General features: G+C 42.8%; 1 non-coding gene and 9 pseudogenes across 1 annotated transcript; all 10 read right to left on the reverse strand.

Annotated features, from left to right (window-relative positions):
* Positions 1-261: 261 nt before the first annotated feature.
* LOC140296570 (5S ribosomal RNA) lies at positions 262-380 on the reverse strand (annotated as a pseudogene).
* A 269-nt stretch (positions 381-649) lies between these two features.
* LOC140287237 (5S ribosomal RNA) lies at positions 650-768 on the reverse strand (annotated as a pseudogene).
* A 269-nt stretch (positions 769-1,037) lies between these two features.
* Positions 1,038-1,156, reverse strand: LOC140296751 (5S ribosomal RNA; annotated as a pseudogene).
* A 269-nt stretch (positions 1,157-1,425) lies between these two features.
* LOC140278068 (5S ribosomal RNA) lies at positions 1,426-1,544 on the reverse strand (annotated as a pseudogene).
* A 269-nt stretch (positions 1,545-1,813) lies between these two features.
* LOC140296752 (5S ribosomal RNA) lies at positions 1,814-1,932 on the reverse strand (annotated as a pseudogene).
* A 647-nt stretch (positions 1,933-2,579) lies between these two features.
* LOC140298890 (5S ribosomal RNA) lies at positions 2,580-2,698 on the reverse strand. The gene has a single exon (XR_011914488.1). It is a non-coding gene; the product is annotated as a 5S ribosomal RNA (ribosomal RNA).
* Positions 2,699-2,968: 270 nt separating this feature from the next.
* LOC140292750 (5S ribosomal RNA) lies at positions 2,969-3,087 on the reverse strand (annotated as a pseudogene).
* A 267-nt stretch (positions 3,088-3,354) lies between these two features.
* Positions 3,355-3,474, reverse strand: LOC140295528 (5S ribosomal RNA; annotated as a pseudogene).
* A 194-nt stretch (positions 3,475-3,668) lies between these two features.
* LOC140294869 (5S ribosomal RNA) lies at positions 3,669-3,787 on the reverse strand (annotated as a pseudogene).
* Positions 3,788-4,058: 271 nt separating this feature from the next.
* Positions 4,059-4,177, reverse strand: LOC140288836 (5S ribosomal RNA; annotated as a pseudogene).
* Positions 4,178-26,724: the final 22,547 nt, after the last annotated feature.

Below are 26,724 nucleotides of genomic sequence, written 5' to 3' on the forward strand. Positions count from 1 at the left end.
CTGTGACAAATGTGCATTATATAGGTACTGGAATCATATGGTTCCTCTATGCAACCAGATAATTACTGAGAAAGGCTGATGTGTAGCGGGCATATCATCTTCTCTGAAGTGATCTTTCTCTCCAGCTGAAACTGAGACTCTCAGATCACTTTGTGTCTGCCAACAAAGCAGCAGCAGCTGAAGATGACCAACTTCCTCATGTGTCACAGGGTGATCAGACGTTGCAACAAAAGACATGCAGGTGGTAGAGAGAACAGAAAAAGCTTACAGCACCTGGTATTCCCAAGCAGTGTCCCATCCAAGTACTAACAAGGTCCAACCCTGCATGGCTTCCTAGATCAGACGAGGTCGGGCATATTCAGGGTGGTGTGGCAGTAAGCGACAATATCTGTGACAAATGTGCATTATATAAGTACTGGAATCACACGGTTCCTCTATGCAACCAGATAATTGCCGAGAAAGGCTGACTTGTAGTGGGAACATCTTCTTCCCTGATGTGATCGTTCTCTGCAGCTGAAACTGAGACTCTCAGATCACTTCGTGTCTGCCAACAAAGCAGCAGCAGCTGAAGATGACCAACTTCCTCATGTGTCACAGGGTGATCAGACGTTGCAACAAAAGACATGCAGGTGGTCGAGAGAAGAGAAAAAGCTTACAGCACCTGATATTCCCAAGCAGTCTCCCATCCAAGTACTAACCAGGCACAACCGTGTTTGGCTACCGAGATCAGACGAGGTCGGGCATGTTCAGGGTGGTGTGGCCGTAAGCAACAATATCTGTGACAAATGTGCATTATATAGGTACTAGACTCATACGGTTCCTCTATGCAACCAGATAATTGCTGAGAAAGGCTGATGTGTAGCGGTTATATCATCTTCTCTGATGTGATCATTCTCTAGAGCTGAAACTGAGACTCTCAGATCACTTCGTGTCTGCCAACAAAGCAGCAGCAGCTGAAGATGACCAAATTCCTCATGTGTCACAGGGGGATCAGACATTGCAAAAAAAGACATGCAGGTGGTAGAGAGAAGAGAAAAAGCTTAGAGCACCTGGTATTCCAAAGCAGTCTCCCATCCAAGTACTGACCAGGCCAAACTGTGCTTGGCTTCCGAGATCAGACGAGGTCGGGCATATTAAGGGTGGTGTGGCCGTAAGCAACAATATCTGTGACAAATATGCATTATATAGGTACTGGAATCACACGGTTCCTCTATGCAACCAGATAATTACTGAGAAAGGCTGATGTGTAGCGGGCATATCATCTTCTCTGAAGTGATCTTTCTCTCCAGCTGAAACTGAGACTCTCAGATCACTTTGTGTCTGCCAACAAAGCAGCAGCAGCTGAAGATGACCAACTTCCTCATGTGTCACAGGGTGATCAGACGTTGCAACAAAAGACATGCAGGTGGTAGAGAGAAGAGAAAAAGCTTACAGCACCTGGTATTCCCAAGCACTCTCCCATCCAAGTACTAACCAGGCCCAACCGTGCTTGGCTACCGAGATCAGACGAGGTCGGGCATGTTCAGGGTGGTGTGGCCATAAGCAACAAAACCTGTGACAAATGCGCATTATATAGGTACTAGACTCATACGGTTCCTCTATGCAACCAGATAATTGCTGAGAAAGGCTGATGTGTAGCGGTTATATCATCTTCTCTGATGTGATCATTCTCTAGAGCTGAAACTGAGACTCTCAGATCACTTCGTGTCTGCCAACAAAGCAGCAGCAGCTGAAGATGACCAAATTCCTCATGTGTCACAGGGGGATCAGACATTGCAAAAAAAGGCATGCAGGTGGTAGAGAGAAGAGAAAAAGCTTAGAGCACCTGGTATTCCAAAGCAGTCTCCCATCCAAGTACTGACCAGGCCAAACTGTGCTTGGCTTCCGAGATCAGACGAGGTCGGGCATATTAAGGGTGGTGTGGCCGTAAGCAACAATATCTGTGACAAATATGCATTATATAGGTACTGGAATAATACGGTTCCTCTATGCAACCAGATAATTGCCGAGAAAGGCTGACTTGTAGTGGGCACATCTTCTTCCCTGATGTGATCGTTCTCTGCAGCTGAAACTGAGACTCTCAGATCACTTCGTGTCTGCCAACAAAGAAACAGCAGCTGAAGATGACCAACTTCCTCATGTGTCACAGGGTGATCAGACGTTGCAACAAAAGACATGCAGGTGGTAGAGAGAAGAGAAAAAGCTAACAGCACGAGGTATTCCCAAGCAGTCTCCCATCCAAGTACTAACCAGGCGCAACCCTGCTTGGCTTCCGAGATCAGGCATGTTCAGGGTGGTGTGGCCGTAAGCAACAATGTCTGTGACAAATGTGCATTATATAAGTACTGGAATAATACGGTTCCTCTATGCAACCAGGTAATTGCTGAGAAAGGCTGATGTGTAGCGGGCATATCATCTTCTCTGAAGTGATCATTCTCTCCAGCTGAAAATGAGACTCTCAGATCACTTTGTGTCTGCCAACAAAGCAACAGCAGCTGAAGATGACCAACTTCCTTATGTGTCACAGGGTGATCAGTCGTTGCAACAAAAGACCTGCAGGTGGTAGAGAGAATAGAAGAAGCTTACAGCACCTGGTATTCCCAAGCGGTCTCCCATCCAAGTACTAAACAGGCCTAACCCTGCTTGGCTACCGAGATCAGACGAGGTCGGGCATATTCAGGGTGGTGTGGCCGTAAGCAACAACATCTGTGACAAATGTGCATTATATAGGTACTGGAATCATACAGTTTCTCTATGTAACCAGATAATTGCCGAGAAAGGCTGATGTGTAGTGGGAACATCTTCTTCCCTGATGTGATCGGTCTCTGCAGCTGAAACTGAGACTCTCAGATCACTTCGTGTCTGCCAACAAAGCAGCAGCAGCTGAAGACGACCAACTTCCTCATGTGTCACAGGGTGATCAGACGTTGCAACAAAAGACACGCAGGATTGTAGTGAGAAGAGAAAACGCTTAAAGCACCTGGTATTCCCAAGCTGTCTCCCATTCAAGTACTAACGAGGCCCAACCCTGCTTGGCTTCCGAGATCAGACGAGGTCGGGCATATTCAGGGTGGTGTGGCCGTAAGCAACAATATCTGTGACAAATGTGCATTATATAGGTACTGGAATCATACGGTTCCTCTATATAACCAGATAATTGCCGAGAAAGGCTGACTTGTAGTGGGCACATCTTCTTCCCTGATGTGATCGTTCTCTGCAGCTGAAACAGACTCTCAGATCACTTCGTGTCTGCCAACAAAGCAGCAGTAGCTGAAGATGACCGACTTCCTCATGTGTCACAGGGTGATCAGACATTGCAACAAAAGACATGCAGGTGGTAGAGAGAAGAGAAAAAGCTTACAGCACGTGGTATTCCCAAGCGGTCTCCCATCCAAGTACTAACCAGGCCCAACCGTGCTTGGCTTCTTGAGGTCAGACGAGGTCGGGCATGTTCCGGGTGGTGTGGCCGTAAGCAGCAATCGCTGTGACAGATGTGCATTATCTTCTTCCCTGATCTGATTATTATTTGCAGCTTAAACTGAGACTCTCAGATCACTTCGTGTCTGCCAACAAAGCAGCAGCAGCTCAAAATGACCAACTTCCTCATGTGTCACAGGGTGATCAGACGTTGCAACAAAAGACATGCAGGTGGTAGAGAGAAGAGAAAAAGCTTACAGCACCTGGTATTCCCAAGCAGTGTCCCAATTAAGTACTTACCAGGTCCAACCGTGCTTGGCTTCCGAAATCAGACGAGGTCAGGCATGTACAGGGTGGTGTGGCCGTAAGCAACAGGCTTTGCGACAAATGTGCATTATATAGCTGATTTAACCATACGGTTCCTCTGTATAACTGAATAATTAGCTTGAGAGGCTGATTTGTCGTGGTCATATTTTCTTCCTTGATTTCATCTTTCCCTGATGTCATCCAGCAGCTGAAACTGAGACTCAGATCACCTAGTGTCTGCCAACAAATCAGCAGTAGCTGAAGATGACCAACTTCCTTATGTGTCACAGGGTGATCAGACGTTGCAACAAAAGACATGCAGGTGGTAGAGAAGAAGCTTACAGCACCTGGTATTCCCAAGCAGTCTCCCATTCAAGTACTAATCAGGCCCAACCCTGCTTGGCTGCCAAGATCAGACGAGGTCGGGCATGTTCAGGGTGGCGTGGCGGTAAGCAACAGGCTTTGTGACAAATATTCATTATATAGGTGCTGTAACCATACAGTTCCTCTATAAAACCAGATAATTGGCTTGAGAGGCTGATGTGTCTTCTTCCCTGATGTGATCCTTCTCTGCAGCTGAAAGTGAGACTCTCAAATCAATTAGTGTCTGCCAACAAATCAGCAGCAGCTTAACATGAGGGATGACAGGGCTGTGGAGGGCTTTGGGGCGGTTTTGATATATAGTTGTGTGTCATCAGCATAACAGTGGAAGTGGAGTCCATGTTTTCTGATAACTTGACCGAGGGGAAGCATGTAGATGGTGAAGAGGATGGGGGCAAGGACTGAACCCTGGGGAATGCCACAGGTCACACGGACCGGCCTGGACTCCGAGCGAGACATGTTCAGTCACTTAAACCACTGCAGTGTGTGGTCTGTCAGTTGAGTGATGTTACGGAGACCCTCAAGGAGGATGGTGGGGTCCATAGTATCGAAGGCTGCTTTCAGGTCCAGGAGGATGAGGAGTGATGGTGACCCTGAGTCAGCAGTCATCAGAAGGTCGTTTGTCACCCTGAGCAGAGCTGTTTCAGTACTATGGACTGAACTGAAGCCTGACTGAAATTTTTTTAACAGGTTGTTATGTCTGAGGTGGTCCTGAACCTTTATGGCAACAGGGGACGTTTGAGATAGGCCTGTAGTTTGTGAGGTTTTCCGGTTCCAGAGAGGGCATCTTCAGGAGGGGACGAATGACAGCGGCTTTGAGAGCAGGTAGAACATGGGTGGTTTGAAGTGAAAGGTTTGGAAGAAAACATTCCGTAATTTCTTCTCTTTTAACCAAAAATAAAGATTTTAAATACAAACTCACTAACTGAACATAAAGAAACTTATTTTCAAATAATAAATAACATCTGCAAATATCAAAAACATATTTGGCTACTGCAAAATAAAAAGTTAATCAAAACCAACTTTACATTTTCTTGGTTTTGGCATGAAGAATCCGAAGAGTTGTGTAACCCACATAAGAAATTAGGTTACTAATTCTGTTTGTTATTCAGATATCCGCAGTACACCACCTGTACTGTAGGGGGCAGTAGTCCTGAGTGAGTGTCTGTGTTCCTGTGAAGTAGGCATCTATGTGAGAGACGCCATTTTGGTGGTAGACATGAGGCAGACACAGAGGTGTAGACATCTACAGATATCAACCCTGGTAATCACAGACCGATCCAGGCAGCAGCCAAAGGAGCTGTGGATCAGGGATGATAATCCCGTGTTGTGTTTTTTTTGTGTTGAAGAAGCTCCGGTGAGTTAGTATTCAATTAGCAGGGTGTTAGCTGTTCTCTGATGAATAAAATGCATAAAGAGTTTGATTAATGTGTTAAAACTTGGTTTAGGTTACTCCTTAAATATTCTAAGATGTTTTTTTTAAGGGTTCTCTATAATTTTGTAGTTTTATACCTGAAGGAAGCTCGTTGGCATCATTAGCGTATGCCAACCGCCAGTGTGAATTTCTATTGTTGTTTAGCTCAGGTTAATCTCAGCTAAAAGCTAAGTACATGTGTTGCATCGAGGAGATGCATTTCAATTTGTTTTCTATTATATTTAAGTCTCTAGTTTTGTGCTATGAACCACTCAATACATGATAATGTCACTCAGGAGTAGTTTAGTTAATCTTTGGTGGAGAAGTTAATCAATTTTAATTGAATTATGTGAAAGGGTTAAATGTTAAAAATGTACATTTAAATAGATTTAAATTTTATAACCACTATTTTCTGGTTTAAACTTATGTATAAGCAGTGTGCATCTTAAATATATTATTGTGAAAGTAATTCATTACAATTACAGTTAAAACTAATTGTTCTAACTTACTGTAGTGTGTGTGTGAAAAACTGAGACAGAGTCCGATGAGAATATTTACAACTTTACACTTTCTGTGTAGGTTGGTTTTTATTTTTTGTTGGTTTTTGGAACGATCTACGATTGAGACGATCCAGGTGGCAAGCTTAGCCCAGCGATCATGAGAGGCAGAGAAATTGAGAGTTGGAGATGCGGTGTGGCCAGCTGCATAACCTTCCTCGACGATCACAGATCATCTGAATTCAATCTAAATTCAGATAAGAGTACACACTCTTCACCTACCCAGGTAGCAGTGATAAAACACGAGTCATGAACACTGAACACATACACAAATGAATCCCAGTACTTTTCAACTGGACTGTTTTTTTTTTTTCTTCTTGGGAATGAAGTACAGCAAAGCTGTCAATGTTTATGTATAGTAGCAAGAAAGTGTTCCCTGTTCAACCAACCTACACCTACTCCATTTTGTTAGTTTCTGGTGTAACTCCTACCGCACTAGAGTGATGTAAGCATCCATTAACCTAAAATTAGGATCAAAGGTGCTACAGTTGTATCTGGTCCTTCATGTTGTTGTCTACTTGGAGGTTGCATTTGGCCATGATGAGTTTCCAGAGCTGGTCACGGAAGGGCTTGGATGATGGACACTCAAGGAAGATGTGCTTCAATGTCTCGGGGTGAGATTCACATGAGATTCACAGTCTCTGGCCCACCTATTTTTATTGATTTGATGAAGAATTATTAATGTGAAAATTATTTTGAAATCTGTGTTGAACACTGAGGGTGGAATTAGTGGACTGTTTCTTGTTTTCCAAATAATTTTTGTTGAGATATGACTGAAGGTTTTTCCTCTGTGATTGGTTGAAGCTGGTGCTTTTATAATTCTATATAAAAATAAATCATATATTTGTTTTGTTTTCAATTCCTTAAAATCTAATGTTTATTATTCTTATAGTTGCATACAAAGGTTGGTTTGTTTGCTTTCCTAGATGGCAGCGCGACAGAGCCAAGCACGGGTAACCATTCAGGGGGCACATTTTCTGCTAGCTGCGTGCAGACCCTCCTCGCCACCCCTTTCCTATATATGTATGACATTTTTCTTTTTTAAATCATTCTCAACCCTGACCAAATCCACTCGGCTGTGTCGGTCAAAGATGTCACCGAAGGTGTCAACTCCTCCTCCCTGCAGAGCCGTGCACCTAAACGGCTTACCTGCCCGATGTAATTCTGGGTTAAGGAAGAGCTGCTGTCGCAAGATCTGTACGAGATGACAGATTTTGTTTCTTAAAAATGGTCGAAATGACTGCCAGGCCCCCATCACCTCGGCCCAGAAAGGGCATTGTTGCCGAAAGCTGAAACGTATACTTAGACATGCAATTAAATTATGATACAATTTTACATTGTATATTAATACAATAACATATTATTTACATTGGATACATTTAATTTTAAATGGGTAGATAGAAATACTTGAACTATTTTATATTATGCACGTTCTACACCAAACAGGCAGTGTTATTGGGAGACTGTGTTTTGTTGTTGTCTCTCTCAGGCTGTGACATGTACTGACATATTTTGCTGCCTCTATGACATTGACATTTAATTTTCTCCTGACCAGAAAGGGTATCAAAATGTTGTTTATCTTTCATTTTTGAAAAGAATTTAGTTTCTTCATATGCGTCGCAGTGTAATAGGAAGTGTTGCTCTGTCTCTACCTGTCTGTGTGGACAGAGCTGACACAGCCACTCCTCCCTGGGCAGCCACATCTGTCTGTGTCGGCCTCTCTCTAAGGCCGGGCTGTGGTTCCTGAGTCTGTACATAGTCAACGTTTTCCTCAGTCTGGGGTCGCTTACAGAGCTCAGATAATCTGCCATGGAGTATTGTATGTTTAGGGCCAAATAGTTTGTTTGCTTTGGGTTTTGGTTGCAGGTGTCCAATAGTTGATGTAATTGTCTTTTTCTTTAGTTATAATTTGGTGGGGCTGGATTGTGTGAGGGCGGTCTCGGTGCCCTGTGCTGTTGGAGCTGAGCCGGTGGACCAGCTGGCTGAGGGGACTCCTTACTTTGCTCTCCTCTTGGCATTGCAGGGTTTTGTAGTGGTAGGAGCTGGGCTCGCTGGCTTTGAGGTACTGGTAGAATTTGATGGCTCTTTTTTGTATTCAAATTAAAAGGGGAAATTGTCCTAATTCAGCTCTACATCCATTGTTGATGAGTGTTCCTTTGGACTCTTAGAATGCTCCTAAAGATCTCAGTATGCATGCTTTCGATTGGGTGTTTGTCCCATTTTTTCAAAGTCTTGATTTGTAAGAGGGCCCCATACTTCACTACCATACAGTAAAATAAGTTCAATTATAGAGTGGGATATTTTGAGCCAGATTCTAACGGGTATATCAATGATCGAAGACTTTTTTAAGTCGTAAAAAGCCCTTCTTCCCTTGTCTTTGAGATCATTAATCACAGCCAGATTAAAATTGCTTGTAGAGCTAATTTTGAGTCCTAAATATGTGTAGTTATGTGTGTGTTCAATGTCAGCGGAGCCGAGTAAGAACTTGTTTGGGTTTCCCTGACATCTGGGTCGTTTCTGGAAGACCATAATTCTCGTCTTTTTTTAGATTAACTGTCAGGGCCTAGATCTCACAGAAGTTTGGCAGACAATATAGTTGCTGTTGTAATGCCTCTTTAGATGGAGCTAACAGTATTAGATCCTCTACAAAAAGTAGACATTTAATATTTGTGTCCGAGAGAGTGAGGCCGGGGATATCCAATTGTTCAAGTGATTTTGCCAATGCATCAATATAAATGTTAAACAGGGTGGGCTGAGACTGCAGCCCTGTTTCACCCCTCTACTTTGGAGGAAGAAAACTGTTTCCATGTTGTTGATCTCAGGGTATCTGCGGGGTATTAAAAAGTCTTAAAATGTCTAAAATCCAATCATTTGAAATTAAGGCCTTAAAATGTCTAAAAAAATATTAAAAATTCATAAAATGTCTTAAATATGATTTTGAAAGGTCTTAAAAATGTATTGACGTTACTTTTATTTAAAACAAATGCATAAACTTCAGTCTTGCTTTTAATTATTTACATTTTTGAGGATGCTATAGCATAACAACAAACTGGAACTAAAGTACCTGTGCACCCCGATCAGAATTTATCCAACTTGTTAGTGTGTTGTGGTACGGCGCACCCGGCATGTGTTCACACCCAGGCAGTTGTCTCTTGTCCGTGTGTGCCGTTACAGACACACGTAAACTCAGATCTGACTACATATATTCTCTGTCATAGCGGCAAGCTGTGTTTGCATATAAACAACGTCCCGTTAACGGTGTATTTTCCTCTGGATTCCACTCAGGAAACAAGAGCAGTCTAACGTTGATCCTTGCATGCCGAGAGGACGCTGGCGTGTTTGTCGCCGCTTCTCGCATCTCTCGCTTTCCTTCTCTTCAGATCTCCGATCTTGTTTCGCTTAAGTTTAACCCAAAGCTGCGTCAGTAACCTGAACTGTCTTAATTCCACCTCGCCTGAGAAACCGCCGTTTCATTTCAGCATCTTTATACAACAACAACAACTGCGGATTGCCTACCTCCCTTGTCTTTGGTGTGCACAGGGTACTCTTCCAACTTGATGCCTGTCCTCACCGCGACAACACTGGACTGTTCTGTTTGTTAGTCCTCATCTTGCACTGCTGTTGTTGCCTACTGTTTGCAGCATTGGTTAGCAAACCAAGCAAGCTGGCTGGCAAGGTGTCAGTGATTGCGGGTGCTCCTCTCTCGCCATGACGCTGATCAAATACATCATAGGTGAAGTCCTGAAACTTGAAACACCGTCTTCATGTGTTCTCCAAGTTGCCTCGAGGTTATTAAGTCCCTCCAACTCCTGCGCAGACCACCCTATGTGCACAGGGCTGTTCGACACAAGTTTGTTTTTGGCTCGAACACAACTTCGGCTATTCCTGTGGTTAGGTGCTTCGCTTCACTGCAGAGACATGTGCAACGAAAGCCACGCCCACCACCTGCCAATGTCCGGAGTCTGGCCTGCACTGATGGCTCTGCACTCACCATCAGGACAGCCTCGTTCATGCTACAGAACATCAGATCCATTAACAACAAAGCTGTATTCATACATGACATAATTTCAGAGAAAAAACTGGACTTTGTATGCTTGACTGAAACATGGCAGAGCCAACAGGACTTTGTCAGGCTCAATCAAGCCACCCCACCTGGTTACACCTACACCCACAAACCCCTCGGCCATGGCCGTGGCGGTGGACTTGCCATCATATACCATTCTGATTTCATGGTCAAAGAACATCCTGTCAGTGTATCGTCCTTTGAATGTCTCCACCTCACTGTCAATGGCGCTGCACAGCTGCAACTGGTCCTCATATATCGACCACCTAAAGCATCTACCAGCTTTCCCCCTGAGCTCACTGAGCTGCTTGCTGCTGTCTGCCCTCTGTCCCCATCAACCATATTACTGGGGGACTTCAACATCCATGTGGACAATAGCAGTTGCCCTTTTGCAGTCGACTTTCTGTCACTCCTGGACTGTTTTAACCTAACCGCTCCTGTCTCTGCCCCTTCAGTGGACACCCTGATGGAACACTACAACACTGCACTCTCCACCAACCTAGACACTGTGACCCCCATTATCACCCGATCTGGCTCTTTTTCCCGACCTGCTTCCTGGTTCACATCTGAGCTCCGCTTCATGAAGCAAACTGGACGGTGGCTCGAGCGGCCGTACAAAAAAAGTGGCCTCACTGTCCACTTGGAGGCTTACAGAGACCATATCACTAACTACAAAGAGGTCCTCTCTTCTGCCAAGACACACTACTTCTCCACTCTCATCAACAACCAACATCACCCCAGGATGCTTTTTTCAACAATCACCCGCCTTCTCTGCCCTCCTCAAGCATGCCAACCATCCGACGCTGCTGAGCTTTGCTCCAGTTTTCAAGACTTTTTCATCAGCAAGGTTAACACCATCCACCAGCAGCTCCAGAAGATTGACCTGGTGTCCAAAGCCAAACCGTCATCCTCCCAGTTGGATCCCATGCCTACCACCCTGGTGAAATCTTGCCTTCCCACTCTCTTCTGCCACACCATGATGAACATCATGAACACATCCCTGGAGTCTGGTGTTGTGCCTGCTGTCCCAACTGTAAAAAACCTAGTTTGGACCCTGACGACCCAAACAACTACCGCCCCATCTCCAACCTTCCTTTCCTAAGTAAGATCTTGGAAAGAGCAGTGGTGGCTCAACTCCAACAGCATATGTTCCACCATGAGCTCTTTGAACCGTTACAGTCTGGCTTCAGATCCCACCACAGTACTGAGACTGCTCTTGTCAAAATCACTAACGACCTCCTTACTGCTGCAGACAATGGCCACATTACCATCCTCATCCTCCTGGACCCTCAGCAGCTTTTGACACAGTCTCTCACTCCATCCTCTTTAAGCGTCTCTCTGAGTTCACTGGACTATCTGGCACAGTTAAAAAAGTTACCAAATCTGCCTTCTACCATCTCAGGAACATTTCAAGACTCAGGCTCTCACTTTCTAAGACAGTTACAGAGACCCTCACGCATGCCTTTATCTCCTCCCGCCTACACTATTGCAATGCCATCCTGCTTGGTCTTCCCAATAAGGCCATAGACAGACTGCAATATGTCCAGAACTCTGCTGCCAGGATTCTCACAAGCACTAGGCCCTGGCAGCACATCTCCCCCGTACTCAGACAGCTACACTGGCTCCCTGTCAAATCTCGCATCATCTACAAAGTCCTCCTCCCTTTCAAGTCCCTCAAGGGTCTGGCACCCCACTACCTCACAGACCTCCTCCCCTATACCCCCTCAAGTTCGCTGCGGTCCTCTTCCAAGGACCAGCTGGTCATGCCCCGCACCAGACTTAAGGCCACCAGTGACAGAGCCTTTCATGTCTTTTCTGCCCCACTCCTCTGGAATATCCTACCCAACCACATTCAAAATGCCCCTTCACTGGCCATCTTTAAACAACACCTTAAAACCCATCTCTTTTTGGAGGCTTTTGGCTCCTAGTGTCCATAAGCACACACTTACATACTCTCACACACTTAAAGATATTATGTAAAGCGACCTTGGGTGTTTTGAAAGGCGCTATATAAAACGAAGGTATTATTATTATTAATGTTACAGGCACTGACACGTATGAAATTGATTAGAAACCCTAACATGATGATGTTAGTACACAATGTAAAATCACTTGGTTACTGTGCACCACGTCACCTAATATACTGTACTTTTATGTCTCCATTAATATGGCCCTTCACAATCCACCTTTTCTTCATCACTGCGTTTACATATAAGTGTTGCAATTCAAAAATGGTTGAACAAATATTAGTTCACAATAGAGTTGCTTCTGGTTTTTTTTAGTTAGGTTAAGCATTTTGTATTCCAATGTGAAAAAAAATAAATTCATTAGTATTCATTATGTTCTTAAAAAGTCTTAAATTTGACTTGTTGAAACCTGCAGAGACCCTGGATCTTCACAGCACATTTATTTGTGCACATTGTTTTAATTATGTCATAGATTTCCCCCCCTATACCTCTTTCAATTAATTTTAGGAACAGACCACTATGCCAGATTGAGTCAAATGCTCAAAAAAATGTTGTTCTTGTGTTGGTGAACATGTTAATGAGAGTGTGAAGGGTGTATGTGGTCAGTAGTTCGATGTTGTGGTGTAAATCCAATTTGATTCTTGCACAGAACATTATATTCACTGAGGAAGTCTTCCAGTCGGCTGTTTAGGATGCTGCAAAATACCTTCCCCAGGTTGCTGCTGACACATATGGCTCTGTAATTGTTTGGGTCAAATTTATTTCCATTTTTAAAGATGGAAATAAATTGTGTTATGATTCCTTTCCTCCACATGTCAGGGAAATGTCCAATGTTGAGGACAAGATTGAATAATTTTAATATGGCAATGTTGTTATACTTCAGCATTTCATTTAAAATGCCATCGGGACCACTGGCCTTCCTTGATTGTAGGGCCTGGATTTTAATTAGTAGCTCCTTTTCAGTAATTTGATAATGTAAAGGGTTCTGGTTGTCTTTAACGACTGATTCTAGAGTTTGTATTGTTAAGGAGCTCATTTTGGGCCGAATTCAGTGTAATAGTACTATACAGGTTTTCAATGTTTCAATTTTCACCCTGGATATATATATATATATATTTATATATATTTATATATTTATATATATATATATATATATATATATTTATATATTTATATATATTTATATATATATATATATATATATATATTTATATATACATATATATAAATAAAAGCAACACTTAGTGAATTGAAAAGAATTAAGGGGAGGGGATGGATGGATACCGGAATCATTCAAATAGTCTAGGTTTCTTACTATTTGAATTCAAAGACTAACAGACTTGGGTTAATCTATCATTTTAACAGTAAATTCTCTCGACACCCACCGCATACCGTCTGAAATGTAAGAACAGGGCAGATCTTACGGTTAGATCAGCTCCGAACCACCGGTCATCGCCAGCGGGTCCCACTGGGTCTCTCTCTGTCGGTTCCGCGTCTCGCGGCCTTCGTTGTGGTTGACTTTCAGGGACTGGACCAGTCGCTTTCCTGGCTTCCTTCTGGTAGCTTGAAGACGAACGGGGTGATGTGTCGGAATTCACCGCAAATAATGATAAAACTGTCCAAGGGTGGAGTTGGTTTTGGTTGCTGACCAACTCTGATGAAGTGAACTTAAGTTCACCAAAGATTGACAAAAAGGTTGACAAGCTGAACCCTGGCTCCTTTTTCTGATAAAAAAAATATGTGAGGAGGCTGCAGCAGCAGAGTTTAAAACGTGCTATAGAGAGGAGGCAGGATGATGGACGAACAAAAACGCTAAATGTAATTTTCTACAACATTCTTCTTTCTGTCTTTGTTCGGACCTTCTTCTTCCATCTCATCTTCCTCTCCTGCCATTTCCAAAGACTCTCCGCCAGACTCTCATTCCATCAGTTAGAGCTCTCTGCTCTTCATCTTCTCTACTGATCTGGACCTTCAATATTCTCTTACAATATTCCGTCCATATCTTGTTCAAGAACCTATGCGATCACTCACTTTTCCTCGCGGTTTACGGAGTTTGATTCACGGAGGCAGGGCATGACGTAGGCCTACGCTACACTTTCAGCCAATGGTATGCCTGAAACTGTTGTGACGTCTACCTGGGCGTATTTTGTAAGGTGACCTGCAAGGAGAATTCGACTCCTGCATTCCTCCGTCTCATAAACATTTGTTCAGAGGATTCTAAAACACCATAACTTGTTAAGATATAAAGGGTAAAGATATAGCATAAACTTAGGATATAAAGACATCAAAAACAACATAACATAACATAACATGATGGTTATGAGTCTCAAAATTCAGATGGATATCTGTAGAGTTATGAAGTATGAATAACGAACCAACCAATGCTATTTTCCTGTGTTAAACACAGAATACAATAAGAAACAGCTGAAGCATTGGTTAATAGTTGCATTATTTCATATAAATGTCACATGTCATATGCAAGTTGTTGATTAGTTTGGGTTTAACTATTCAGTTCTACGAACCACTCGGGGGCAATGTGGCTCCATAGGATGATTAGTCATTTTCCAAAACAATATCTTCCGTATCGTTCCACGTACGATCATGAAAAAGGTATTAAAATGCAGCTTGTGATATCACTGAAAACATGAAAGAACTTGTACAAAGATACAAAGCACATTTAATACAGTTTCAAGATTCAGCTAAAAAGTGATTCTGGGTGAGATCCTTTTGAGAGGTCCATGCTGCGACTGTCTCTGGCTTGAGTCAGAGTCAGGGCAAACTGTCACCATTGTTTACTTTGAACCATATTGGGTCGGAAGGGTCCTGTTCTGGTTTTCTCCAATACTCTCCTGAGAGGGTCCGTTGTTTGTTCAGCTTAGTTAGCACCAAGCTATTAATGCATTTATCTAAATTTATGGCACAGGTCTGTGGAAAGAGGGGCTGAGAAAACTCCCCCAAAATGCTTTCGTGGGCAAAGGTTGTTGTAAATTTCTCTTCGTTGATGTAGAAATCCCCCATCTGGTATTTCCACACTGACCATCCCCACAAAAGAATGTTGCAGTCATTTAAAATCTTAAGTTTGTATTAAATTCCACACTTGAGTTCGCTACAACTGGATAGGAGCTGCTGGGTGGGTGGAGCCTCTCGTTCCGGTGACTCTGGGTGGGTGGAGCTTCTCGGTTCTGGTGGCTCTGTGTGGGGCTCCCAGGATCCTGGTTGTGGTCTAGGTGTGAGTTCACCTGTCTTGTCAGGCCTGGGTTGACTCTGTCTCTCTCCTGGAGCTTCTGTGACAGAGAGGCCAGCTCTCTTTCCTCTCTCAGCTCATTCACCTCCTCTTTCAGCTCCTTCAGCGCTGCCACGTGGCTCTCCTTGTGCTGCTGCAGCTCTCTGATCTCAGTCTTCAGGGTGCTCAGCTCTGTCTTGTTCTGCTTTCTGTCCTGCCTCAGTCTGCTCAGCTCCGTGTTGAGACTCCAGGGGCCTCATGTACAAAGACTTGCGTGGATTTCCTACTGAAACATGGCGTACGCTCAAACCAAAATGCCCTCCAACGTACAAAAATATCCGGATGTATCAATGTGTGCGCATGAATCCAAGCACATTTCTTTTGTACATCCCAATCAACGTGGAACTGAGCGCACATGTCAGAGTACCCGACTCCTCCCTGTCCACGCCCCTACTTAAATATGCAAATCATATTTAAATTAGCCCCCCACCTGCGATTCCTCTCTCTGCACGATCAGAAAATAAAGAATAAAGAATAACTTAACGGAAATCGAGATGGAGGTGCTACTTTCTGAAGTGGAGGCCCGCAAAAATGTGCTCTTTGGCACGCTGGCCTACGATATAAGCAGCAAACGTAAGAGGAGTGGGTGGGAGAGCGAGGCCTTTAATGCTGAGGCGTCTGAGAAGCGCACACAAGCGGAGGTGAAAAAGAAGCGGTCCGATATTAAGGTGGATGTGAAGCGGAGAATGGCTGCCCACCGCCGAAGTGTGGCCAAAACAGGCGGGGGGGTGGGCTGTTTGAACAGAGAGTCGGCACAGCTATGGGTGACACTGCTCTGTCAGGGGTGTGGGAGTGTGGGTGACTGATTACCCCCAAGGTAAATACCTATATTTGTGTAACTCACAACAAACGTGTTCATACAGTAACTAGTGCAGAAGTGCGCCGGGGAAAAGGTGAGACTGATTGAGACATTTCACACTTTACGCACGGGGTTATTAACATTTGCACACAGAGACGATCAGGGGCTTGTTAGAAAGATCTTAAGCTGTTGTTTAACCAGCAAAAAACCGCAAGTTACAAACTTTAACCACCAACTATGATGCTGTGAAGACGGGATAGAAATTGGGGGGGGGGGCACACGCTCAATGCACGTCACGGGGAATAATATTAGGACAATTACACGAATAAAGTTACTCACCAAGAAGCCACCCATTGCGCACAGTGCCAGTTTGTTGTCTGTTCCCAACAATTCTGTTACTGAATGTATGAATCGTGCGTTGAACCAGCCCCCCCCACAAAGCATTTGCGCATCACATACGATCTGTACATTGATGGAATGAAAATGTTTCCTTTTGATATACAAATTCATCATGTGATGGGCTTTTATAGCACTGTGTACAGTCGATAGCTCCGATTACATTTGGGGAAAACCGGCCCTCGCTTCACATTGCGCTTCAATGTTGGCCTGTTCAACTGCATTGTGGGAATTTGATATACCTGCTGAGATGCAGATAATTCCGTCCCACTTTGCTGGCATGGCTCGGCGCGGCGGCGACTGGCACAGTCCCAATCGGTTGGAATCCCAGTCCCAGCTGGGATTATTATCCAACATTACTTGTTCTTTATTTATTTCCTTTTTTATTTGTCTCTCTACCCTGTTTTCTTCACACTTTTTATTGATGCTGTAATGAATAGTTTTTTTTCTTAAATCTTATTTTAATGTTTTCCCACCATTCTAAAGGTTCCTGTATTATGTCCACTTCATTTATATAATCTAGTTGTTTATTTATGATATTTATATATTTCTTCAAGTAAACTATTATTGAAGCACCATAGATTAAACTTATTTGTGATTTGACGGTCCTTCAACGTTAATATGATCGGATCATGGTCACTAATATGGCTACTTCTATAATCAATTGTATTTATCCATTTTACAATATTTCTACTTATTAAGCATAGATCTATTCTAGTTTGCTTTAATATTCCTTTGATTATGCTCTTCCTTGAAAATAGTACCTTGTCTTTATTTAATAATCTCCAGATATCAATTAGATCATTTGCATTCATTATATTCAATAAAGCCCTTCTGCTGCTGTCATTTTTAAAAACATTTGCAGCCGAGACATCTAGTCGCGAGAGTGCCACATTTAAATATCCTATTAGGATCGTGTTGTTGCTTATGAATCTCTTTAAATTTTCAAAATACCTCTTCCTCTCCATTTCAATGTTGGGAGCATAGCTATTTATTAGTCTAATAATACTACTTCTATAATTGAGGTCTAATATTAATTGTCTGCCATGGTCATCTTTATGCATTTCTCTTATATTTTTAAATAAGTCGCTATTTTTTATTAATATAGCTACCCCACAACATTTGCTTACTCAGTTTGAGACATAAATGCTGCCTACCCATAATTCTCTATTTTCGATAGTATTTCACTATCTCAGTTCATTTCTTGTAACACTTATATCATAATCTATATTCAGGAAAAACTCCTATCTTCTTTTCATTCCTCATTCCCGCCACATTTTGCGAAAAGATCGTGAGCATTAGGAGAAGGAATATGTACAATCCACTTATCCGTCCAAACCCTTCATTTTAGTTTTTTTTTCGCACTTTTTGACCAATTCTTTCCAAAGGTGCCCTTTTTCTTGCCGTCAGTAGCTGGCATTCCATATCCGAGCCTGAGCTGGGGGGGGGTTTCGCTTGGGCCCACAGGCGATAAACATGTATCTGGGAGGGGCTCACTTCTCAGCTCGGGGGTGTGCTTCCTCCGTTCACTTCTTTTTGAAGTTGTCACTGAATCAGTTGCATATTCTTCACTTATCTTTTTTTCTCTATATTTACCGTATTTTCACGACCATACGGCGCACCGTACTAAAAGACGCAGTCTCAGTTATGTGTGCCGTTACTGTGTTTTTAACACACATAAGGCGCACCTAATTATAGGGCGCGAGTTTTATATACAATCCACACAAGCATACAAGTTTTTGTATTTAAAAATAGATCGGGAGCAAAACTGAGTTTGTTTGTACTTTATTTAAAACACACGGTTGAACAAGCAAGTGTGCGTCATAACTCAAACCCATCGAAGTCTTCATCTTCTGTTTCTGCATTGAACAGCTGTGCTAAATCTCCATCAAACATGCCAGGTTCACTGTCTTCACTGTAAAAGCCGTGTGGCTCCTCGGAAATGATGCCGGCTTTTGCGAAAGCTCGAACAATAGTGCTAGCAGACACGTTAGCCCAAGCATCTACAATCCACTCACAAGCTGTGGCGTAACTTGCCCGGCGTTGCCTTCCACCCTTAGTGAAACTATGGTCTCCATCAGTCATGCATTGCTCCCACGCCGCTCGCAGTCTGACTTTGAACGGCCGATTCACGCCGATGTCCAGCGGTTGGAGTTCCTTTGTCAGGCCTCCCGGAATGATAGCAAGCTCAGAGTTCGTTTGCTTAACTTGTGTTTTCACATCGGCTGTGAGATGGGCGATGCGTGGAAAAAACCACCTGGTCTTCTTACATACACCTCCCGCAGCCACTCTTTCATCATTTCCTCATCCATCCAGCCCTTTTCATTGGCTTTAATGATAACTCCAGCTGGAAACTTCTCTTTAGGCAAAGTCTTTCTCTTAAAAATCACCATAGGCGGCAGTTTCTGTCCATTAGCATGGCAGCCTAGCACAACAGTAAAAGAAGACTTCTCGTACCCCGTTGTGCGTATCGCTATTGTGCTGGTCCCCGTCTTCTCCACAGTGTGACTCACCGGGATGTCGAAAGTGAGCGGCACCTCATCCATATTAGTGATGTGGCTGGGCTGGATGTGTTTATCGGTGATATGTTTAAAGCAGTAGGAGCGGAAGCTGGCCAGCTTTTCATTATAATCCGCTGGAAGTTGCTGCGCTACTGTGGTCCTGGTCCGGATGGAAAAATGGCACCGTTTCATGAAACAAAAGCACCAAGACGGACCTCCTTGGAAATGTTCGATTTTCATTTCTTCTGCTAGCGTTGCCGCTTTAAGTTGAATGGTGACCATCGAAACGCCTCTCCCACTCGTTCTTTGCTCAATGATCCACTGCTCGAGTCTTTCCTCCAACTCGGGCCACCTCGCCTTATTTCCGCGGAATTTGTTGGTCTTAAATTCTCTCGCGGCTGCTCGATTCCCATGTTCCTCCGCGTAGCTGATGGCCTTCAGTTTAAACTGTGCTTCATAAGCGTGCCTCTTTGCCATTTTCAGGGTTGTTAAAACAGAGATGTTCTGCATAACGTACACCCCTGTTCTTTTATATACAATCAACGCTCCCACTTCACCCTTTAACGTTCTCATGGTGTTCTCTTCTACGTCCGCCTTACAACAACACACTTTTTGAGTCCCTACAGTCTCCGGAGCCCGCCCGTCTTTTTGGAAATAATACCTTAAAAAGACTTGAAGATGTCTTGAATTTTTATGTATGGGTCTTAAATCTTGTGCAATATGTAACTTCTCCATATCGCATTCTCCTCAAAAGTTTCGTTTGTCAACGACTATTATTTTTGATTAAATAACGTAGCCTAAATAAAGAGCGGTGGAACCAATAATTGAGAACGCAACTGCTCCGGGTCTGAACATGTCACTTTGCGACAGCACGGGCCACCACACGGACCACAAGCAACAAGCGAAGCAGAAGCGCAACACAAGAAGTTTCTTTTTACCCATTTCATTATCTTTTATGTTTTATGGGGAAATGTAAGCTTAACGACACTTGGTGAGAAAGTCAAGCATTTTGTCATTGGTTAAAACTGGTGGACAACAATGTATTCCAGGCTTTTTGCACTGTATGCAAAAAACCATTCAGCTTGGTACCATGGGCATGAAGTCTTTAGAGTCTCATGCCAAGTCGTCCAAGCACATCAAGTCAACCAAAGGGAAGTATCAAACTCCTTCCATCGCTAGAGTATTTCATCCCGCTAACGTTAGCCAGCGAGCTGTTAATGTGCCTGAAGCAGCTAATGCAAACCAGCTAGCGCTACAGCCCCCCCAGCTACAACCGCAACTAGAGTGGATCTGCGCGCAGCTTTTGGGTCAAAACCATTCAATTGGATTCAATTGTTCAGGACTCTCTCTACTCCCCATATTCCCAGCATGGAATAAGTAGCTAGCTGATGTAACCAATGTTAAAAAAAAAAAACTGAACTGTGTTAGTCAAACTTTTGTGTGGCCTGCTGAAACTTTTTTTGTCCACATTTTAACATTTGTTTGAGAAATAAATGAACAAATTAAAAAAATAATTATTTTCCGGTGTTAAAAAGACTTGAATTTGACTTGAAGAAACCTGTAGGAACCCTGGGAGTATGTCAGGGAGCCTGGGGTAATTTCCACTCCTGGAGGCTTCCTCACCTTCAGATCCACCTCCCCCAGCTCATCAGATGCTTCATCGACCGTTGAGTCCTGCCCGTCCTGCCTGTCCTCCGCACTAGCACACACACATTTTGTCAAAGGATTGCAGCAGACTGTACATCTCCTTGCTCCCACAACACACTCTCTGGCATAGTGCCCTTGACCACCACATTTGACATACAAATTCTGGGCATTCTCGGACAATATGTCCCGGCTGCAAACATAGTCGACATACCTTTACTTGTCTATCGTGTATGACCCTGAAGAAGTGGTGCCCATTGGCAGTGTTGAATTTTGCCGAGTATGGCAGAGACTGTACCGCATCTGTGAACCTCACCCTGACAAACCTTGTGCCATCCACAATCGTTGTCCCCGGCCACATCCTCCTCTTAATTTTGGATACTGATTCCACCCCCCATCATCGCAGTTTTTCCAAGATCTCCTGATCCGAAACGTATGCTGGCAAATTCAGAAAAGAAACAATCAGTTCATCATTTATCAGTTTCCTCCCTGTTACCACCATTGCTCCCATCTTGAACCCATCCATTAATTTGTCTCTGGCTACCTCATTGCTTAGAGTAATTTCATAGGATGTTGGCCCCAGGGGCCCACACCCCAGAATTCCTCCGCACAACATGCGTATAGTTCTCAGAAGGCTGATAATTGTCACCTTCTCTGGCCCCTCAATATCTATGACCATAGTTAGCTCCTTTTTATAGGAAGCCTCCTCTACATCCTTCCCTGCCACCATTTTCCCAGTTAACTTGTCCATTGTCTCGTCTAGCCAGTCCACTGCCTCCACCAAATCATCCATCTGAAAAACAAAACAGAACAAAAAGCACCTCCCCACCGCCTGCGCTGATGGGGAGGGATAATCCCCACACAGACCAACTGAAGAAAAGAATCAAGGTCTATGTCTATATTGCTGGAAAAATACACAAAAGAAAGGAAGGAAAGACAAAACACTCAGCGTGTTCAGGGTGGTGTGGCCGTAAGCGACAGAATTTGTGACAAATGTGCATTATATAGGTGCTGTAACCATACGGTTCCTCTATATAACCAGATAATTGGCTTGAAAGGCTAATGTGTAGCGGGCACATTTTCTTCCCATATGTGATATTCCCAAACGGTCTTCCACCCAAGTACTAACCAGGCCCAACCCTGCTTGACTTCCGAGATCAGACGAGGTCGGGCATGTTTTTTTTTTTTGTTTGTTTTTTTTGGTTGTTTGTTTTTGTTTTTTTATTAGAAAAATACAAAAAAACATTTTCACCTAATATTCAGAAATTCAAACTTAAATCATAATTCTCAACAACAACAAAACAATTGTTTAGAAGGAAAGATTTCATAAATACTTCTCTATTAACCAAAAATAAAGATTTTAGATACCAACTCACTAAACCAACATAAAGAAACCAAGAATTGTTTATCTTATTTTCAAATAATAAGTCGCATCTGCAAATATACAAAGCATGTTTGGCTACTGAAAATAGAAAATTAATCGAGACCGAGTTTACATTTTTGGAGGCTGGTTTGAAGAGTCCGAAGAGTTGTATTTGGTCCTTCAGTTTCCCGACTACTTGGAGGTTGCATTTGTTGGAGATTAGTTGCCATAGCTGGTCACGGAAGGCCCTTGAGGATGGACACTCAAGGAAGATGTGCTTCAATGTCTCGGGGTGAGATTCACAGTCTCTGGCCCACCTATTTTTATTGATTTGATGAAGAATTATTAATGTGTAAATTATCCTATGCCTTATTTTGAAATCTGTGTTGAACACTGAGGGTGGAATTAGTGGACTGTTTCTTGTTTTCCAAATAGTTTTTGTTGAGATATGACTGAAGGTTTTTCCTCTGTGATTGGTTGAAGCTGGTGCTTTTATAATTCTATGTAATAATAAATCATATATTTGTTTTGATTTCAATTCCTTAAAATCTAATGTTCTATTTTTATAGTTGCATACAAAGGTTGGTTTGTTTGCTTTCCTAGATGGCAGCGCGACAGAGCCAAGCACGGGTAACCATTCAGGGGGCACATTTTCTGCTAGCTGGGTGCAGACCCTCCTCGCCACCCCTTTCCTATATATGACGTTTTTCTTTCTTAAATCATTCTCAACCCTGACCAAATCCACTCGGCTGTGCCGGTCAATGATGTCACCGAAGGTGTCAACTCCTCCCTGCAGAGCCGTGCACCTAAACGGCTTACCTGCCCGAAGTAATTCTGGGTTAAGGAAGAGCTGCTGTCGCAAGATCTGTATGGGATGACAGATTTTGTTTCTTAAAAAGGGTCGAAATGACTGCCAGGCCCCCATCACCTCGGCCCAGAAAGGATCGAGGTGAAGGAGGCTCGCCAACGGGGGAGTTTAACAGAGATTAAACATGCCATGCCGCCCGCAGGAGCCTATGGACCGCACCAAAGCCTCGTGCCAGAGATGTAAATCCAGGTTATTGAAGAATTTGGTGAAGAGATGCGACATGTTGAAATGTATACTTGCAGAAACGTTGCACTTGTTGACTCATGTAGGACATGGAAGATTGTTTAGGTCATAATGCTCTGCAGTGTGGCCTCGATCCGCTTCTCTGGAATCGATTATTTTGTTTGCACATCCTCACAGAGGATTTGACGGGGTTTCCTCATTCCAGTAAAATTCTCCCATGAGGAAAGACCTTTGAATCACTCTTGTGATAATTTATTCTTTCTTTATCAAGTATGTAATGTTTGTTGTTCTGCTGAATGAAACCTTAACACTTGTAAACCTGTTTTAATTCTGTTAAGTGTTTCAGTGCCGAAATTGCATCGTTAGGTTCACTGTGAGAAAGTGGAAGTGTACTGCTCCAGTCAACAGGTGTGTTAGCATATGCCTCGTGAATTAGCCATGTTAGCACGGATGTGCGAATAGAAAATATATCTGACATTTACTATGCAATGTTTAGTCAATATTTCATGTGTTTTATTAATGTTTAATTTGCGAACAAGTTTTGTATTAGCCACTGATCATAATTAGGGGGGAGGGAGAGGGAAAAAAGGAAAAACGAGTAGATTTTGTGTTCATATCTATTTGTTCAATGTATTTCTTTCTGTCTGAAAGCAAAAAATTAATTTTTGACACTTTGGACTTTACGTGCACGGGACTCGAACTGTGGAACATAAAGGGAAACTCAGTGGAGGGGAGTGACTCTCCCTGCTGCGTCAACGGGATGCACACCCAGGTGTTTGAGGGGTTCCCCAGTTATGAAGCAAGCCAAAAGTTTAGATTGTAAATTATTAGACAATATATAATAACTACAAAGACGTAAGGTTCTGCCCTGCACCTTGTAGTAATAATATTAACTTGTTGTCAATATTTTGATAAATTATTCATGTGATATGTGCTACTGTTATTGTTGTCATTATTCTTATTATTAATATTATGACACTTTTGCAGAACACCCGTTTTGTTTGTTCAGAGAAAAAAGGGGAAAAACGCTTAAAGAACATAATTTTTTTTTAAAAGACAAAAGGGTCAACAAATGCAATGGAAATGTAGAAAAATCTATTATTACAGTAAGCACACAATACTTTAATAAACAATATTTTCAATTATTTACAAACAACCATTATTTAGAATTATTAATTATATACAATACTACCACACTACATACAACTACTATTTACAATGCATACAGACTACTTTTTAGACTTTTTTCCTCATTTCCTCCAACCACTGACCCTTAGGAATAGTATCAGACAGAGGACGGTACACTGTGCCACGGTACTAACTGTCTCCAGTGTCAGTAGTGTGGAACTGACCCCACTTCTTGTGTTTGCCTCTACTGTCCGCCTGTATGGTCTCTTCAGCACAGCTCCAGCTTCCAATGTGCTTGTAGCTACGCTGCTTTGTGGCTGAACTACAGACACTGTAAACATTTAAAGTTTGGGGGTTAGAAAGGGTCCTGGTGCTGAGGGTGTGACAAAGAAATGTCCCTTTGGCATGATGGAGCGCGGGTGCTCACTCCAAACTGCCTGTCTCTGCTGGGCCTGACCTGCTGTACTCTCAGGCAGCCGGTACTGATGTTGTTGGCGAGCTGGCGTGGGCACAGCAGGAAGCACTCTTGTATTCAGAAGAGGCTCGTTGGACACAGGGAGTGCTGGTGGCGAAGCCTCGGTGCCCTGAAGCAGCACAGACAGCTCCTGTCACTTCTGCCTCTTATTGTGCCACTGAATGAGTGTATTCTGGTTGACCTCCACCAGCTGAATGGCTGTTCCCTGCATCACCAGGGAGTTACCAATGACAAGCTGCCTAATTTTATGGTAGTCCCTGAGAATTAGGGACCACCTAGAATCAGCTGTCCTGCCTCTCCGTACTGGGCTCGGGTGGAGAATGCAGAGACTGATAAAAATGTTCTCCACCAAACGACAGCAGTCAGGCCACTGCGCCGGTGCACTGCTTGCTCCCAATATGCAACGGGTGGTGCTCTCCTCACCAGGAAATTTTGAGGGCTTCCTCTGTGTTCAAAATGGTCCATAAGTCTCTCCTGATGTCGTGCTGCATACACCACCTGCTGCTTGTCCATATCATCCAGGCTGTTCCACGGTGCAATGATTGTGTCCGTGTGCTGGTGGGTGAGACGGAGAGCAGACTGTTCCCGCAGGTCTACCAAATATTGTGCAAGTCTGTCCACATGCAGTTATCCAGCAACATTCTGCTCATCAACAGCCTAGGCAAAGGGTGAAACATGTTAGAAAATATTAATGTAAAAACTTAACTGACACTGAGCTTTCAGGACACTGTATGCTTTGGGTTTTATGAAATATGTACCCGTATCTACACAGTAAAATCAACATACCCAAATTAACACTGTGAGAGTTGGTCTTAACACTTTTAAAGTGTCTATATGGGTCCACACCTCAGTGTTAATTTAACACTTATTCGAGTGTTGGTACCTTTACACTAAGTTAGTGTAAATTTGACTCTTTTTGGAGTGAAAATTTAACTCTGCCTAACAGTGTTAGTTTTTTTTAACACTTTACGTAGTGTTAGCAATTAACTCTCAGAAGACTATTTCTTAACTACACAAGTGTTACCCCCATAACACTTAAAAGGTGTCAATATAATTCTTACATATTCCTAAAAAAAATAATTTTCTAAAATAAAAAGATAGTCATGTTTGTCAGTTTAAAAACATTTATTTTCAAACTTGCACCACAATTATTAAAACATGCAACAGTAAGGCACACTATATGTCCTCTCACTCTCATTAGAGTATTGCTTATCAAACGGTCTAAAATACGTCAGCTGGTCAATGAAAATTACAATATGTTCATGATTTTGCTCTAATATACAGTATGCATGAAAATGTTCATCGAAGTAAAGTGTGTCAACAGCACAGCCTATTATGAAAGCACGTTGTTCATGTATTATGACATTACAGAGTTTCTTAAATACAGGTAGGTCATCATGGGATGTTCCAGTGCATACAAACAAGTCAATCTGGTACTCTGTGCCATAATTTCTGACCCAACATGTAGTGGAAACATCTGAACATGGATCTAATTGTAATGTATGACAGAGTAATTCTCCACCTTCCAAGCTATCAATGCTTTTTATTTTTAAAGGACCAATCTCAAACTGCTTAAAATAATAATTTTCATAGCAAAATGCCAGTTGACGCTGGTGTTGCTTTACTAGAGATTTAGTAAGGTTTTTAAAATTCTTTACAGACTTCTTCAAAAAATAGTGTTTTGCTTCAAATCGCATACACCACATGTGTATAAGAGGGCCAATTTTTTTTATAATCCTTGGATAATGTCATTAAGTGGTGTTTGGGAATCAATTTCTTATCATGGAACAAAGTTTTGAACATGTTATGGTGGTCACAGATCAAATGTTTTAGGTAACATATACCATCAGTAAGGATAGGGGAGAAGACTAAATCAACAATCTGTATCAAGAGGAGCAATAAATTCCAGTGATTATTGTCCCTTTCAACCACATCACCAAAAATAAGTGGGGTATTGCGTAGAATACACCATGACTGAA

This window comes from Leuresthes tenuis, unplaced genomic scaffold (genome assembly GCF_036924035.1).
Source record: "Leuresthes tenuis unplaced genomic scaffold, fLeuTen1.0.hap1 SCAF_1, whole genome shotgun sequence".
Taxonomy (NCBI): domain Eukaryota; kingdom Metazoa; phylum Chordata; class Actinopteri; order Atheriniformes; family Atherinopsidae; genus Leuresthes; species Leuresthes tenuis.